General features: G+C 45.6%; 1 pseudogene across 1 annotated transcript in view; it reads right to left on the bottom strand.

Annotated features, from left to right (window-relative positions):
- The window catches only part of LOC309611518 (DNA polymerase subunit gamma-1 pseudogene), a 151,939-nt pseudogene extending 139,325 nt beyond the window's left edge, over positions 1-12,614 (bottom strand). The window contains exon 1 of the transcript XR_014249772.1: positions 9,323-12,614. The product of XR_014249772.1 is annotated as a DNA polymerase subunit gamma-1 pseudogene (transcript). The remainder of the gene's footprint in view (positions 1-9,322) is intronic.
- Between the last annotated feature and the right edge of the window lie 391 nt (positions 12,615-13,005).

The raw sequence follows: 13,005 nt of genomic DNA on the forward strand, positions 1-13,005 counted from the left end.
GCGTGTGAATGTACATTTGTGGACAAGTGCTGACAATCACGGAACTGGCGCATCTCACCACACTCTTCTTGTGTTTTATTTCTCAAATTTCGGTTTTATTTCAGAAACAGTTGATCAGGGTAGGAAAAGAATATCAGAAAACACAGAAAAGTTTAACGAAGAAAATAATCCCATCACCGAGAGAAACATTTAATATTTTGTATCTGGCACTCTGGTCTTGGCAGACTGGGATTTCTTTATGTTGTTTTGAAAAACTGGGATTGTACCCAATATACTGTTTTCTTTATGTTAACAATGTACTGTGAACCTATTTTAAGTTAAGGATATATTGTGAACGGGCCGCCACGTTCCCACGATTTTCAGCGCTGGTCTAGCGTTCCGTGTCTGCGTGGACCCAGCCAGACGCTGTAGCTACAATCGGGATAAACTCATTTATTCATAACCTTGGCTCAAGGCGTAAGTAAAACTGATTAGATCTTGACTTGGGCCCTGCAACCCCCAAAGTCCCAGGATATCAGTATTTTACTGAGCGCTGGGGGCACAAAGCAGGGCTGCCTTTTTTTTTTTTTAAAATTTTTATTGGAATATAGTTGCTTTACAGTGTTTTGTCTGTTTCTACTGTACAGCAAAGTGAATCAGCTATACGTATACAGGGCTGCCTATCTTTCTTGTGAGTGTTTCTGGGAGGAGAGACCATTTTCTTCTCTCCTGTGACTGGATTTCTTTTCTCTCTCTCTGCTCACTTGTTTGCCAGGAACCCGCATGTGTGTTGTTTTAGCATTTCTGAGTGGTTCAGAGCAGTAACAGGGAAGTGCGGAGGAAGGGGTAGCTTCAGCATTCAGGGAAACTACAAACCTCTCCTTCTTGAGTGTCAGCCTGCAGGCATTCCCTGGTCTGAAAAGCCACCCTCACTCTTCCAGAACTAGTGACAGAGGAAGCGCAGCTGTCGGGTGGGTGCTGAGCTGTGACTTGCCCCTCCTATCTGCTACCATTTAAAACCATCTGGGGGCAGGGAGGCAATCTGCTCAGCCCTTCAACTTTGTGACCACACACATTCTCTAAAGAGATGTTTACTAGCTGCACAGGGGAAAAAATTTTCTTAGAAAAGTTGCAAAGACATTCTCAGTTTTCTCTGCTTTCCCTTGTCTGATTCTCCATAAGAAGGTATTTGTAGCCTCTGTAAACCGTGCCTCAGTTTCTCCCTTGGGCTTCAACATTTTCCTCACAACCTCCTCTTGCTACTGTGAAATGCAGTTGCCTGAGGTGGCTTTTCTTTTCTGCCCTGGTTCTAATTCCCCCCCCAAAATCCACGGGCCCATGTCTTAGTGAGGGAAGAAGGGAGGAAGAGATGGCTCGAGTCCTTCACGGGGTCATTCTTCTGACCCACACAATCCAGCCTACTCAACCCTGGCCCCGGGGGCGGTCGGTGGGGGGAGCCCACCTCTGGGTCGGGGAGACCCAAGCTCTTAACATGACCCCCTGAGGATCGTACATACACTGGACAGAAAAACATGGGACCTTTTCTTTTTCAGAATTTTACCCCCCACCCCCTTTTTTTTTTCTCTTCTCATTTCTTTCTCTGGGTCAATAACCCTAGGGAGAAAGAGAAAATGTGATTGTGTAAGCCTAGGGAAGGTGAGGAAAAGCAGGATGGGAACCAATACCAGATAATAATGACCAAGAACACATCACAGTTGATAGCGCTTTACAGTTTACAGAGCAGTTTCATCTCCTTTACCTCAGATCCTCACAACAGCCTGAAGAGGAAGACTGAACAGGTATTCTGGTGATCTGGATAACTACAGACTAGGAACTGCAGGCCTGCAACGGATGCTGTGGTCCACCGCTCAGATGCGCCCTCAGGAGAGAGGAACTCATTCCTCTGGCTGTGGGGAGTGCTGGCTGCTGCTGGCCGCAACTGAGTCCCTCACTGGGAACTGTCCTCTATGCAAGGGATCTGCCTCACCCTTCCTGGGCCCTTGCTTTGATTCTGGACAGTTTTAAAGGGCCATCCCAGCTCCAGAACACCCTGTAGGATCAGCTGCATCAGAATTCAACAAACGGGGTTTTACTTTTTGCGCTGCTTTGAAAACTGCATTTCTCTTCACTCAGTAACTCATTACAGTTATCTGTCTATGACTCTATCAATGAATACACACTTATAGTCTTTAACAGCTACAAAATATCCCATTGTATGGATATATCATTATTTATTTATCCAACCCCTTATTGTTGAATACTTAGATATTTTCCAGTAATTTGCTATCAATTATAAGTACTTTGTTGAACATCTTGGTATATACATCTTTGTATATACATCTTCTCCAAAGGTGTCCAACTATCTTTAGGATGAATTCCTAATGGCTGGGTCAAAGGACACTGCCCTCCAGAAAAGTGGTAACAATCTACATTCCCACTCCAAGTGTTGGGAAAATCCCCAAATCCAGCTGTCTCAGTTCAAATTCATGCTGGTAAAACTCAGACACGCAGCACTACAATCTTTCTACACATCCCTACATAGTTTGCTATCCTACTTTTTAAGATAATTCTTTTAAATCTTTTCATTTCTTCTTAACCCTTCCACATCCCTTCCCTCTCTCACATGCCCAGCTGTTGTCCTGGTTTCACACCTAAAAAAATAGAAGCCATCTAGGGCAACACTTTTTTTTTTTTTTGGCCGCCCCATGCAGCTTGTGACATCTTAGTTTCACTACCAGGGATTGAACCCGGGCCCATGGCAGTGAAAGTGCAGAGTCCTAACCACTGGACCGCCATGGAATTTCCAAGGGCAACACTCTTATCTGTCTACCCCCAATCAATACACACATACACACACACACCCCTTCCTCCTTCACCGTGGCAAAGAGTCTAGCAGTGGTCAACACTTTCCTTGAACCACATTGGCCCAACTACTCAAGGACTTCTCTTCTGCAAGGTTCTCTTTCTCTCCTATATCCTCATCATCATCTCTTTCTTTCTCTCTCCTGGATCATTCTCAAGAGCATAAAAAATCTGTCAACTCCCATCTTAAAATACAAACAAATCAAAAATGAAAGAAAACCCTCTCTTGAGCCCGTGTTTCCTCCAGCCTTCACTCCATTCTCTCGGGTTCCCTTCCCAGCAAAACTTCTTGAACAAGGTGTCTACACTCCCTGCCTCCAATTCCTCATTGCCATCCACTCTCTACCCACCCCCAGTGAGTCCCCACCACTCACCCGCACTGTTCTCGTCTAGATCACTGGTTCCTTTAATGTTGCCAAATCTAGTGGACACATCTTGGTTCTCACTTAATTGATTCTCAGTGGCAGCAGCATTGTCTACAACTGACCACTCTTTCCTGAAACCCTCTCCGCTCTTCCCTTTTAACTTACAGGCTTCTCCTACCCAGACTTTTTTGCTGGCTCCTCCCACTTCACGTGAATGCTGAAGGTTGGAGCGCCCCAGGGCTCAGTCCTTGGCCCTCTAAGCCCATCCCCTCTTCTCCTTCTTAGTATCGGACACGTAAAATCAATACCGAAACTTGACAAAGACAACCCAGAAAGAAAAATAGATACAGATCAATGTCGTATCTTTCATCCACTCATTCAATACACATTTACTGAACAACTACTATTTGCCAGGCAGTGCGAGAAGAGAATGGTGAATGAGATAGACAAGGTCTCTGTTCTCAAGAGACTTAAAATCCAATGGCAGATATGTTGGGTTGGCCAAAAAGTTCATTAAGATGTTACAGAAAAACTGACAGAACTTTTTGGCCAACCAACAGATATAACCAAGAGACAAGATAAGCAGATTGAGATGGATGCAAGCTAGAACACAGAGAGGATTATAGGCTTGAGAGCAATGGGGTGGGGATGGGGCACTGCTCTAGAGACGAGGGTCAAGGAATGATGCTCTAAGACAACATATCTGATGAAGCCAGCCGTGCCAAGATCAGGGAAGAATTTTCCAGGCAGAAAAGAACAGCAAGCCCAGAAAGTCCAAGGCAAGAAAGAACTCTGACACTTGAGGCACTGCAAGGGGACCACAGAGTGGCTGGAGAGCAGTGCGTGAAGAAAGGTAGGAAGGGCCCAGATGGGGTAGGTCACAGTTAGGGGGTGGAGATGTATTGTAAATTCATTGGGAACGTGTTAAAGAGTTTCAAGCAGCATGCTTAGAACTTAATATTTAAAAATCCTCTTGAGCTAACCTGTGGAAATTGAGTTTTATGGGAATTCAAATGACTAGCTGGAAAATTATCTCTTTTTTTTAACTGAGTCATATGAAACTCCAATAATACAATGATGTATTCATTTTAAAAAAAAGAGCCATCTCAAAGGTACATACCATAAAGTGCAAAAATCCCACACTCAAAGCAGAGGTGAGTTCATTGTCAAGGTTCTTAAATGGGTTATTGCATGCAAAGCCCTCTTTTGTTTTTTTTAAACATTTAGCTTTATCAGAGGTTTTTTTTTTTGTGCCTCTGAAAAAAAAATTTGGCATGGATTCTAAACAAACACACAAAAGATTCTCTAACCTCCTTAGATTCATAAATGAGCTATTTCCTTACTTAAGCACAATTAGGAATGGCTTATTTTCTCAATTTTAGGTGAGTTTCTGAAATATATCATGTGACTCAGAGGATAAATGGAAATTAGAAGCTGTTGCTGCTTCTTTCTAGGTTATGAATCATACCAGCCTGCTTCTCCTCTACAATTTGCCGCAACTAATGTCTGAAATCTAAGACCACTGCCATGAATTAACTTATAATTCTTAGTGAAAAGGAGATTACCCAACTCGGTACTGTAGGTGATTATTTATGTCAGGCATGTGGTGATCAGCTGGGAAATCCTCTGTGTATTTAAGAGCCTCCTCTCAGAACTTTTGGGTATCCGTGTAACACTGCCTTCAGGATAAAAGTAAGATGGGGCCAGGGGTTGCTCTGGAGTTGTTTTCAGATATCTTAACACACATTTGTACTTAATATGTAGAAGGATATCATGTATACACACGCATAAATTATTGCATCCCCAAACAACCACAGGTGAGGAACGTTTTTCGTGTACACACACTTATTCTACTGGCTTTCTGGCTTCGTCTCCCCCTCCCCTTCAGATTTTGTGGGGCTGTTTTGACTCATGAATTTTCTAGGCTAATTATTCAGAGGATTTAAGCCTTTTGGGCATTGAGGCTGTGGTTGGTGCTATTGTGACTCTAAGATAAACGTTCTCCCCCATTTCACGATGCTCAAGACCTTTAAGGAAAGGTTTTAAATCCAAAGAAGTGTCTCCAGGGCCCTGGGGACTCAGGGAAGGCTCTGCTTCTCCCTGTGTCACAGACACCCTGCAAGTCGTGGAATTCTGCAACCAAAGCCAACTTCGCCTAGTGTTGATAAACAGTTATCTCATGGCATCTTTAGGGCAGAGGTGAAGCGACACCTACACCTATGCGCTCGGTGTCGCGATCGTTGCGGAAATTGTTGGGGGACATTATAAGGTCAGATATTGCACAGCTCCCCTGCATTCCTGGCTCTTTCCTCTCCTTCCCCCCGTGCCCTGCCTGGGCTCGAAATGTTCCTTCTCAGATTCAGAAAGGAAAACGACCAGCTGCCTTTTCCCCAAAGTTCTTCTTCTTACACTTTCATTTTTCTGCTCTGGTCTATCGACCTAAATGCTGGAGACACTTTCTTCCCCCACCTACCAGCTACCAACGCCACTACCTTCCTCACTCCCCTGCTTATCTCTGAGAGTCAACTTCGCCACGTTCGTGATCATTTCTGAGACGTCCTAGTAAAAAAAGTAAAAATCCCCCCCAACCCTTCCTTTTTCTCTAAGCCGGCATTCCAGCCAGGCTGGGAGGGGAAAGGTCAGCGTTTAGCTGCCTCTCCCCTCTGGGACTTGAGATTTTATTCATTTCCCCTCCTTTTCAGGAATGCTGCTCCCCCATTGCACTTGGGGCAGCAAACAGGTTTTATCTGCTTCATTTCTCCGGCATTTATTTAACTTGTCTCAGCCTTCTCTGTCTTCTCGCTCTGTGAGACTGTTTTGTAAATTTGCATTTGTCATGCTTATCCCAATTATTAAAGAATAAAGGACGTTAACTACCATCCAGTGAATTCCCAACCTAGTGCCCTCCTGGTCACCAGAAATGACCTCTTCTCCTCCTTTGGCTCTTAGCGAGCTGCGGACTAATTAATGACTACATGCGGCAACAATGCAGATTCCTCTTCAGATATCTTTGGTGAGATAATTCACATATTTTAAGAAAAAGGCACCTCCGAGGACACAGTTATCTTAGCCCTTGGTTCTTTCAATAGTTATAATATTTTTAGCAAGATGATCAGCTTTTCAATGAACTTGATCCTTTTCTGAAGAAATTGCTCAAAATGTGCAGCGTCCTCAACGCCATCTTCCACGGGAGGGCAACAACGAAAGATGGACTTCACAACCTGTTTTTTTGTGGGGTTTTTTTGGCCACTCTTCATGACAAATTTTTTCTGTTTGTTTCTGTCGTAAAAGCTCTGCTGAATCTAAAATCACCTTTGCGATAACATAGCTCTTCCTCATCTCTCTACCACTGTGTTTAAAAGCACTGCACCTAAACTTTTCTTAATTAGGCTAACGTTTCGAATCCTCATTCATTTTAAAATGAGAATCAGGTTTTCTGCAAAATCTCTACTTAGTAAAAACCAAGGAATTCGCTTTAAATTAGAATTTACATTCAGTAAGGAAAGACAAACCCACACAGAACCTGATGCCTCCAAACAGGACTTTACACCAAAGGCAACAAAGGCAAAGGTGCATTCAAGGGTCCACCGTGGAGAAAGAGTAGGGCAGATGGAGATGTTCAAAAGAAAGTCACCATGCACTGGAAGAAGGAGGGGTCTGGGCAAGTACAACTAAAGAGCAATTTTTTTTAAGGTTTCAGAAAAGCTCCCAAGTAATCTGAGATGGGTGCTATTTACAAAACACGCTGACAGGAGGGTCACCCGGTTGGTTCTAAGCCTGGCTAAAGAGAAGGGAGTATGCAGCCCCTCTTAGCAAGTGAGGCGAGACCAACTTTGCCCACCAGCAAAAAGCCAGCTTTCTCCTGGGACCCCCAAGCATTCCCCGAGCCCTCAGCTTCCCTCTGGTCATCAGCCTAACTGGGCTTCCTTGGGGGATGGGGATCTGCGCTGCTCGGCTCTGCCTGTGAACTTCTAACCCAAGGAGCATTCTTATCCCATTATGATGAAATCCACAGGGTTCCACAATTTAATTCCTCTATGACCACTGAATGTATACCAGGTGCTGGGGGAGGGGAGGAGGAGGGCAGGGAGACTGGGCTGTACACGTGACCAAGTCCCCACTTTCCAGGTCCTGAGGGTCTAGCTGAGCAGAGATATATTGGATATGAAACCAAAAATAACACCAGATAGAATAAAGTCAATGGAATAATAGTGCAAATTGCTCAAGGGATCCAGAGGGGAAAGGAATTCGTTCCATGTTGGGGAGAGGAGGAAAAGGGAATGAGAATTTTCACAGCAGAGAAAGGGAGAGGGCATTTCTGGCTGAGAGAACAGCCTTGAAATGGAGTCTGTATTTAGAGACCACTTTTTAATAGTCTGGCATGGCTGTGGGGGGAATTCGATAACTCGATGGGGGGTGAGACAGACACAGAACCTCCATATCAAATCCTATGGGGGGTGGGGTGGAAGGCGGTGAGAATCCTCCATGGGACTTAGGCAAATAAAAGTTTTTGTTTTTTTTTTTTAATTTAAAAGAATATTTGCCTGGCTAAGGAAATCTTTGGAATTAGAGAAGGGAATCTATAGATAATAATAATAATAATAGTAATAGTTATAATAATAATAATGGCGGTTATTTGGTCAAACTGGAAGTGATTTAGGACACACATAGTCTTTTAGAGCTGAAGGAACTTTGAAGCCCATCTCCTCCAGCTCACTTATTTTAAAAACAGCTGAGGAAATTGATGCCCAGAGAAAAGTCCCTTGTCTCAAATCCACAGCTAGTTCGGGGCAAAGCAGGGTTGGAGCACAGATCTCTTTCTTCCTAAACCAGATCACTTTGCACTAAAATGTGTCAATCTGCACCCTGCCAGCTATTTTTCAGAGAAGAAAAAGCAGTGAAGCAGGCGTTGGAGTTTAAGAGGGCTGCCTGAAGTCCCACAGCCACTGGTGGCTCAGATGGAACTCAAACCAAGGACATTAGAGTCATCAAGCCAACACTCTCCTGTAAACATTCTTACTAAAATTAAACCCATTCACGAGGGATGAAGCACGAGACAGAAGAGTGAGTGTGGTGATTAAAGCCCAAGAATGCACGTTTCTCCAATCACGACCTGGGTGAGAAAGACAGGGGCTGCAGGAGTCTGCTTTGCCTCAGCTGCCATCCCGCTCCACTACGCACAAGCCAAGCTGCAGGGAGCTCTCTTTCTCCATCAAAGGCTTAGCTGCAATATGGTTTAAATTAGACATTTCTTGCCTGAGTAGAACAAATCACTTAGGTTATACGCTGACAAAAAAGGAACAGTCTGCATGCTTGGAAAGCTTAGGGGGAATTAAATTACGTGCTGTCACTTCAGAGTTGTTCCTCTGTCCTCTCCACCACCACCTCTCAATTGCCTGCAGGAGTCCTGGAGCCTTGCGTGCAAGCTGAGCCATAACCCAGGGGCTTAACATAAACTTCGGGCTCTCAGGTCATTGGGAAATAACAGGTATATCCGGTTGGGTCTTTTGTGCTTGTCTGCACGCAAATTAAAAGCTCGTGCAAAGCTGAACTCCTTGGAGCCCCTGGTTAGGGAGAAGGTATGATGCCCTGGAAGAGAATTCTCACACAATCTCTGTGTTTACTTTTTCAGGAATGGGGGTGGAGGGTTGAGCTTCTTATGGGAAGTTCGCACCTCTGGGCAGCTGAGCTCAGAAGGGGCAGGATGTGGAGGTGGCCTTGTGCCAGATGATCTGCTGGGAGCAGGGCTCTGCAGGACTCCAGGTCGGAGCTTTGAAGGGGTGTAGTTCTCGTAGACCTTCAGGGAGGGGAGTAGAGGTGGGCATGCCAATGCCTGCACTTCCTGGCTGGTGGCAACAATGGCAAGAAGGCTTGCGGGGGCAGATTGGATGGGGAGCGGCATGGGATGGGGCCTGAAACTAAGGGGAGGGGCCGTGCACCAAGTGCTGTCACCTTGGCTCCCCACCTCCTTCACTCTTTTGAAGACCCCACTACAATTCAGCTTTGAACCCTCCAGAAGGCTGGTTGGAGTGGGAAAGGGTGTCCACTCTGTCCCCATGCTTCCTCTAATGGGAAGCAGTAATGTTCATGTCTCCTGCCCTTAGGATTTTGCTTACCTGGTCTGACTGGGAAGTAGCACAGTGTTTCTGGAATCCGGTAGACCTGAATTCAAATTTTAGCTCAGCTACCACAGGAGCTGTGTGACCTTGGTTGATAATGCCAACTCCTCCTGTCTTGCTTTGTCTGTAGAAAAGGGATTATGGTTAATAGTTACCTTAAAGGTTTGGTTGTGAGGGATTAATGAAATGATTCATGTCAAGTGCTTGGCACACTGCCTGGCTCAAAGTGTTCAATAAATGGTAGTTCTTCCATTATTAGCTGTATATTATTACTGTCACGCTTGTTATTATTGGCAGAGCTGCTAACAAAAGAGCTGCTGCAATTTCAGGATGTGTCTCAGATGCACTCCTGGCCCTACGCCTGAGCAGGATCTCTCCAACCTCTTCCCCTGAGCCATGCTCTCCCAGCCACTGACTCAGACGTTGCCTGGGCTCCGGGCAGCAGAGATGTGGGTACCACTCTGCTTGCCTCTTCTTCTTGGCCCTGCTTGGGGGTTAAGGTGCATCATCCCCACCAGACCCACCATCTGGGGGTGGTACCTCTGTGACAGTCCAGCAGGGTTGCAGCACTGTTTGAATGTGCCCACATGTGTCTAAGGGGCTTTCCTCCTAAAATCAGTCGCTGGGGCATGACTGCCTCTGAAATCTGCCCTCACTCCCACCAACTTCCTACATCAAGACCATAGCTCTTTAAATACTTCTGGAAGGATTTTTCTCAAAAAATGGTTCTCAAAATGTGGTCCAGGGACTTCTTGGGAGGGTGGGTGGTCCCTGAGACCCTCTCAGGGAATCCACAAGGTTAACACCATGGTCATAAGATATTCTTTGCCTTTCTCCCTGTTCTTCTCTCACAAGTTTACCAGGGGTCTCACAGTAAGAGATTAACAAGAATAATTAATAATAAAAATAGAACAATTATAACAATATACTGTAATGAAAGTTATGTGAATGTGAAAAAAAAACAAAACAAAACCAAGTTTACCAGGGGTCTTTCAGGGGCTACACAACATTTGATATCATTACAGATTGGATGCAGCATCGGATATGAGTATTCATCTGTCTTGTGTTAAATCAGAAATTAAAGAGATTTGTAAAAATGTAAAACAATGTCACTCCTACCAAATATTTTTCGTTTTGGAAAATTTAGATATTTTTCAATATGCTATTTCTGTTAACATGTATTAGGTTTATTATTTTTTAATGAATAAATATTTAAAACTTTGTTCCATTTTCATTTCTAAAATTGTAAATACTGTTAGATATAACTTGGACTAAGCAATAGCTCTTTGGGTTCTGTAATAATTTTTACGAGTATAAAGAGGTCCTGAAAACAAAACGTTTGAGAAGCACTGAGCTAAGATTTTGGCACTGGTCCTGTGAAGTCATCTCTTTGCTCACTTACTTCTAAATAAAACTATCATTTCTGGGAGTTTGGAATAGTGTGAATTTTATAGTAAGATCAATATAATGTATTTGAATGTAGCAGGTCTAGTTATGAAGCCCATGTGGAGGCTGCATTCCAGTTCTCTGCATGTTCCAGCCACTGTTTTAAAGGAAATTTTTCGAAACCCTCTCAAGACTGGATCGTAAATTACAGAGATTGAACTGTGCAGGACAGATACCAGAGGTACTCTCCACCGGGAGGAGAGAGGGCAGGTTTGAATCGCATCTCTCACTGAAACCAAGATGGCTTTGCCTGTTGGGGTCCTGGCCTCCTGGGGGAGTGGGGGAGAGGGGGAGAGGCTTGGGATCACCCAGGTCCTTAACAGGCATGCTAGTGCCAGAGAAGAGTACACTTAGTGTAGTTAGAAGGGAGGGGCTTCTGTACAATTCATGACGATAGGCAATCAGTTAAGGAGTGTTTACCGCTGTGGTCTGGATAGGCTTTGGAGCCTGCTGACTTGAGTTCAAATCTTGACCCCTTCACTTGCAACCCGTGAGACTTTTGGCAAATAGTTCCCTGTCCCTGAACCTTAATCCTCTTATACATGAGGTAGGCTAACAATAGCAATACTTTTAGGATGATCAGAAGTAAATGAAGTAGTAGATGTAAAGCACAGAATACAGCGCCTGGCGCTTGGAGGGAATATTAACTCCTTTCCTCTCTCTGTCCCAACTTGCTTTGTGGCGTTCGGTGCTTTAAGAGGGTAGAGGAGTATGGGCCACGGGCCCAGCCTTATGACTGTAACATCCGAGGGGAGGATCGTCCTCACGTTTCGCTGGGCATGGCGCCCTGCACGTGGCACTCAAAATCGTTGGAGTGGTTATTCCTTGTTAAATGAAATGATACGTGTAACCTGATTTTCACCTCTCTGATCTGCCTCAGGGAGCCTCAGGTATCGTACTCAGAGCCCAGCGGTAGGAGAGCCCAGAAACGAGGATTCCCGCTAGTCCAAAGCCTCTCATGCGTTCTTGCTGGGGAAGTAGATTTCCGTTTTACCCCAGAGCCCCAGGTATTCCACTGGGTAACCCGGCAACCTGGGAGCTCAGGTGACTGCATCAGATGCTCCCTGAAACAGTGGATAGAGAGCAAGGGGTCTGGTAAGAGGCCCCAGTGCGTGCTTCCAGAGCTCAGAACCTGATAAGCCCCTCCTTTCTTCTGCAATCAAACCCTTAAAATAAATAAGCCACCAGGGACTGAGCACAACGTGTAAAGGAAATAGGAACGTTAGTCACCTCCAAAAGTACACACGATTGAATTTGACTTTCCACAGCGGATAGGGGAGCATTTCCTCCCTGGCAGTTAAGAAAGAAGAGCCGAGAGGCTCCTTGCCCTGCCTTCTGGTCCAGGCTCCCCAGATGGCCTGAGCTTCTTCGGTTATTAGATGTTCCGGATGCCCCTGGTCTGACCCACAGTCCACTTTCACCCAGACTTGTACTGGGAGGAAAGAAGGCGGTATCTTCTGGGAAGCGAGGGAGCATTTCTTCATTTGTAGGAATCCCCGGGAGGTCCCACGACAGCACTCCCTTGGGTCCTCTCCCATTTGCGCTCTGTAGGGCGCTGTTTTCTCAACTCTCCTTGGCAGGGAGTTGCATGAGTGCTGTCCCGGAGCCTCATTCCTGCAGGAGGGACTGGCTCAGAGCCTGGCTTGGAGGAAGGAACCCAGCATGGCCTCACTCAGGATCTTTTGGGCACATGGCATCTTCCTGCCTAAAGAGCTGCCTCTGTACTGAGGGTCCTAAAGTGGAGCTTGTCCAGGTGAGGTGAAACGAGGTGAAGAAGAAGTACTGTGTGCCTGCCATCTGGGAGCTGGAGGAAACGCACACTGGCTGTTGGTGCTGAGGTCGACCTTTTTTTTTTTAAATTTTTATTTATTATTTATTTATTATGTTTATTTTTGGCTGTGTTGGGTCTTCGTTTCTGTGTGGGGGCTTTCTCCAGTTGCGGCGAGTGGGGGCCACTCTTCATCGCGGTGCACGGGCCTCTCACTATCGTGGCCTCTCTTGTTGCGGAGCAGAGGCTCCAGACGCTCAGGCTCAGTAGTTGTGGCTCACGGGATCAGTTGCTCCGCGGCATGTGGGATCTTCCCAGACCAGGGCTCGAACCCGTGTCCCCTGCATTGGCACGCAGATTCTCAACCACTGCGCCACCAGGGAAGCCCTGAGGTCGACCTTTTAAAGGCAGTAGCAAATGGCCTCCCCCAGAATAATGATCATAGCTGACACTGTCTGAGCCCCTC

Source organism: Balaenoptera borealis (genome assembly GCF_965194805.1).
Source record: "Balaenoptera borealis genome assembly, chromosome: 15".
NCBI classification, from domain to species: Eukaryota; Metazoa; Chordata; class Mammalia; order Artiodactyla; family Balaenopteridae; genus Balaenoptera; species Balaenoptera borealis.